Genomic DNA, 5,885 nt, shown 5'->3' with positions numbered 1-5,885 from the left:
ATTTCATTATTCATTCTAATTCAGTTTTATTCATTCATTTCATTATTTCATTTGTACATTTATAAGGCACAGAAACATAATACCCCATTGGAATTATTTTTTTTGTCAGTTATTTAACCTAAATTGATTCTCATTTTTAGAGGGCAAATAATTTGGAGAATATGAAAGTTGTTTAGTCGCTAAGTCATATCCAACTCTTTTGTGACCCCACAGATTGCAGCTTGTCAGGCTTTTCTGTCCATGAGATTTTTCAAGCAATAATACTTTAGAGGGCTGCCATTTCCTTCTCCAGGGGGTCTTCCCAACCTAGGGATTGAACCCATGTCTACTGCATTGACAGGCAGATTCTTTACCACTGAGCCACCTGGAAAGTGCAGAGAATATAAATAGTGTGAAATGAATAGGCTTTAATTTACATACTATTTCTCTGCTATATTGCTATAGATGATATATTCCTTTAGCACTATTGAGTATTATTTCTATTTTTTCATAGTTTTACGTTGAAAAATGGGACTGGTGATTTTGTGTACTTGTGCACAGGTCTTCAAACTTTTACTCTTCAAATATCACAACTTTGAAAGTTCAAAAGTTAGAGAGATGTAATTGAAAAGGTTAGGATAACATTGTACATTCACTTGGATTTTGATAAATTACCTAAAGCAAAGCTCAAGCTCATTGTTGAATATGAATGTAACCTCATTTCTGAATATCTTTCTTTTTTATCTTTCAACCTACTACAGTGTAACTTAGTCCCCCAAATGAAACAGCAAAATCTCAGAAATATTTTGACAGCTTGTCCTTCTTAACCTCTACCCCTATCTTGCTCTTCCTCTGGCTCTTACTCCCACCAGGAAACACTTGCTTTTCCTCTGTACCTGTGGATTTGTCTCTATTTTATTATATTTATTCATTTGTTTTACTTGTTAAATTCAATATAAAAGTGACAGGACACAGTATGTGTCTTTTTCTGTCTGACATATTTCACTAAGCACAGTAGCTCAGAGGTCCCCCCATGTTGTTGTAGATGACTATATACAAAATATTGATAGCTAAACAATGGGGACATATTATACAGCACAGGGAATTCAGTCTTTACAATAACTATAAATAGAGTAAACCTATAGAAATATTGAAGTTCTGTATTGAATATTTCAAACTAACACTCTATTGTAAAGCATTTATAATTTGAAGCTTAAAAAAAGAAATATATTGAAGTTTAGAACAAAATGCTACATCTTAATATGTCTGCATGTGCACATATTGTGTACAAAATACCAAAACTAACCCATAAATACTGTATTGAAATTTGAAAAGTAGATATTCAGAGAACTCCTAATCATCAAATTATAATACATACAAAATAATTCATAACACTTACCAGTCTACTATACACTATACAAAATGCCATAACATTCTTTTTAATTAAAATGCTTATATATAGCTTTGTAACTTTGTGGTCCCAAGAATAAATAATTTGGAATCTTTGATTCTCTGGAATCTGTGTTTATGATCACTTCATAAAAGACAAAACATCTTTTGAGAAAAGAATTCTTGGTTTGTTGAAGGACTATTAACACGCTAAATCTTTTTTTCTTTTTTTGGTTCCAGTGGAAGGAAATAAGGGACTCAGAAACCCAGAAATAAAGACAAGTGAAAAAGTCACTTTTAGTTTGATGGAGCTGAGGCAATGATATGTGTTCATGTTATCAAAAATCTGATATAAGCATCTCATTGTAAACATTTTTTTGTCAAGATAAAAGAAGCTTTCAAAAGAAATATATTTTAATTTGTTTTTTTTTTAATTTAGCAGTCACAAAAGAGATGAAGCAACATTTAATACCTTTTCAAATTAATTAATTTATTTAAATTTGAAAGCAATTACTTTACAATATTATGATGTCATTTGCAATACATCAACATGAATCAGCCATAGGTATAAATGTGTCACCCTCAATCTGGTGCCCCCCATCCACCTTCTCCACCACCCCATCTCTCCAGCTTATCCCAGAGCACCTGCTTTGGATAACCTGTTTCATTCATCCAGCTTGTACTAGTTGTCTGTTTTATATACAGTAATGTACATGTTTCAATGCTATTCCTGCCCTGTATGAGGAGAATCCTTTAAAATCTGGGAATCGAACTGTCATATTACACAGCGATCTCTGAGAAAATACACCTTGAGGAAGCCAATATTGACAGACACATAGACCCAAACGTTCATTGTAGCACTGTTTACAATAGCTAGGACATGAAAGCAACCTAGATATCAATCATCAGATGAATCAATAAGAAAGTTGTGGTACATATGTACAATGGAATATTACTCAGCTATATAAAAAAAATAACTCACTGAGTCAGTTCTAATGAGGTGGATCAACCTGGACATGATTATACAGAATGAAGTAATTCAGAAAGAGAAAGACAAATACTGTATGTTACATATACATATGGAATTTAGAACAATGGTAGCTATGATCCTATGTACAGGACAGGAAAGGAGACACAGATGTAAGGAGCAGACTTTTGGACTCAGTGGGAAAAGGTAAGGGTGGGATGATTTGCAATCTGGATTCTTTTTATTTCTTTTTCTTGTCTGATTTTTGTGACTATGATTTCCAAAACTATGCTGAATAACCTTGTAATTCTTCCTTATTTTAGAGGAAATGCTTTCAGCTTTTTGCCACTGAGGGTAATGTTTGCTGTGGCTCTGTCACACATGACTTTTATTATGTTGAGTTATGTTCTTTCTATGCCTACTTTATGGAGAGTTTGTATCAAAAATGTGTGTTGAATTTTGTCAAGACTTTCTCTGCATCTATTGAAATAATCATATTTTTAAAATCTCAGTTTGTTAATATGGTACATCACATTGATTAATGTGAATATTGAAGAATCTTGCATCTCTGGAATAAAAACCACTGGCTCATGAGGTATAATCTATTTAATATGTTGTTGGATCCTGTTCACTAGAATTTTGTTGAGGATTTTTGCATCTATGTTCATCAATGATGCTGGCCTGTTAATTTTTTTTTTCTTGGTGCTTTTGTCTGATTTTGCTATCCATGTGATGTTGGGCTCATAGAAAGAATTTGGGTGTTTTCTTCCCTCTGAACTTTTCTGGAGGAGTTTGAGTAGGATAGGTGTTAGCTCTTATCTAATTTTTTTAGTAGAATTCATCTGTGAAGCCATTGGATCACAGGCTTTTGATTTTTGGTAGAGTTTCTATTACAGTTTTGATTTCTGTACCAATTTTGATTGGTCTCACAACTTTTCAATTTCTCCCTGGTTTAGTTTTGGAAGGTTATCCTTTTCTAAGAATTTGTTCATTTATTCCAAGTTGTCCATTTTATTGGCATATTTTATTGGCTCATGGTAGTCTCCTATAGTCATCTGTATTTGTGTTGTCTGTTAAAAACTTCTTCATTTTTATTTCAGTTTTATTGATTTGAAACTTCTTCCTCTTTTCTGGGCTAATTATTTGTTTCATTTGTTTAACTTTTCAAAGAACTGGCTTTTAGTTTTATTAATATTTGCCATTGTCTTCTTCATTTCCTTTTTATTTATTTCTACTTTGATTCTTATGATTTCTTTCCTTCTACTAACTTTGAGGCTTCTTTATCTTGTTGTTTTAGGTGTAAGTTTCAGTAGTTTATTTGATGTTTGTCTTGTTTCTTGAGTTAGGTTTGTATGCTCTGAACTTCCCTCTTAGCACTATTTTTACTGAATCCCGTTAGTTATGTGTTGTCATGTTCTCATTATCATTTGTTTCTTTGCATATTTTGGTTTCCTTTTTGACTTCTTCAATGATCTATTGGTTATTTAAAAGCGTGTTGTTTAGCCTCATGTTTGTGCTTTTAGTTATTTTCCCCCCATGGTTGATATCTAATCTTAGAGCATCATAATCAGAATGCTTCAAAGATACTTGAAACGATGTAAATTTTTAACAAATTTACTAAGCCTAGATTTGTGGCTCAGGATGTGATCTATCCTTGATAACCTTCCAAGTGCACTTTAGAAATTAAAGTTGAAATCTGTTGTTTTGGGGTGAAATGTTATGTAAATATCAATTAGGTCTAATTGGTCCAATATATCCTTTAAAGTTGTGTTTCCTTATTAATTTTCTGTCTGGATGATCTGTCCATTGATATGAGGGGAGTATCAAATTCCCAATTTTTATAGAGTTGCTGTCAATTTCTGCTTTAATAGTTGTTAGTATTTGCATTTTGTATTGAGGTGCTCCTGTGCTGGGTGCATATGTATTGTTTTTGCATATGTATGTAATTGTTATACCTTCTTCTTATATTTACCCCTGGTCATTATGTAGTGTCCTTCTTTGTCCTTTATGATGGTCTATATTTTAAAGTTTATTTTATCTGATTTGAGTGTTGGTACTCCCGCTTTCTTTTGGTCTCCACTTGCAAGATGTAGTTTTTCCAATCCATCATTTTCAGTCTGTATGTGTCCTTAGCTTTGAAATGGGTCTCTTGTAGACAGCATATTTAGGGATATTGTTCTTATATACATTTAACCAGTCTTTGTCTTTTGGTTGGCACACTTATGCCATTTACTTTTAAGGCAATTATTGAGAAGTATGATCTTGCTATCATTTAGTATTTTGTCTTGTGTTTCTTTTTTAAAAAGTTTTTTTTGTTGTTGTTGTTTCCTGTCTAGAGAAGTGCCTTTAGCACTTGCTGAAGAGCTGATTTGATGGTGCTTAATTGTTTCAGCATTGCTTGTCTGTAAAGCTTTGTTTCTATTTTGAATTGGAATGATATTCTTGCTGAGTAGAGTAATCTTAGTTGTAGATTTCCCCCTTTCATCACTTTAAGTATATCTTGTCATTCCCTTTTGACCTTCATAGTTTCTGTTGAAAGATCAGGTCTTATGGGGTTATCTTGCATGTTAATTTGCTGTAAGTTTCCCTTACTGCTTTTAATATTTGCTCTTTGCATTTAATTTCCGTTAGTTTGATTAATTTTTGTCTTGGCACATTACATCTTGCATTTATCTTGTATGGGACACTCTGGATTTCTTGGACTTGTGTGGCTATTTCATTCCCCATTCTGGGGAATTTTTGAAATATTATCTCCTCAAATATTTTCTCATGGCCTTTCATTTTGTCTTCTTATACTGGGACACCTCTGAATTGAATGTTTGGGGGTCTCCTTTCTGCATACTGGATGTTCATCATTCGTCTTTATTGTGGAATCTGCTCCCTATGGTTGGGGTTGGACCAGTGGCTTGTGCAGGTTTCCTGGTAGGGGGAACTTGTGTCTGTGTTCTCATGGATGAATCTGGATCTCGTCTCTTTGGGGGACAATCCAATGTCCAGTAGTGAATTATGGGGGTGTCTATGGCTTTGGGGGGCTTGTCTTTTAATGTTCAATGCTGTGTTACTGTTTTGCTGGAGGATTAGTGTGGGGTGTCTTGTACGGGAATATCTGGCTCTTGGGTGCAGTTTGGTCTCAGTGTTGGTATGGAGGATTTTGGATGGGTTCACATTGCTTAATGTTCCCTAGTGTCAGGAATCTATGACAGTCCAAAGTTCTGGAGTTGAGCCTCCTGCCTCTGAGTTTTGCTGCTGGTATTGCCGCTAAGTCACTTCAGTCATGTCCAACTCTGTGCAACCCCATAGATGGCAGCCCACCAGGCTCCCTGTCCCTGGGATTCTCCAGGCAAGAACACTGGAGTGGGTTGCCATTTCCTTCTCCAAAGCATGAAAGTGAAAGTGAAGTTGCTCAGTGGTGTCCGACTCTTAGAGATCTCATGGACTGTAGCCCACCAGGCTCCTCCATCCATGGGATTTTCCAGCCAAGAGTACTGGAGTGGGATGCCATTGCCTTCTCCCACCTCTGAGTTTTAGGTCCCCTCTTACAGTAGCATCA

This window comes from Cervus canadensis, chromosome Y (genome assembly GCF_019320065.1).
Source record: "Cervus canadensis isolate Bull #8, Minnesota chromosome Y, ASM1932006v1, whole genome shotgun sequence".
Classification (NCBI taxonomy): Eukaryota; Metazoa; Chordata; class Mammalia; order Artiodactyla; family Cervidae; genus Cervus; species Cervus canadensis.
The sequence above is the reverse complement of the archived record's forward strand: the minus strand, read 5'-3'. Positions refer to the sequence as shown.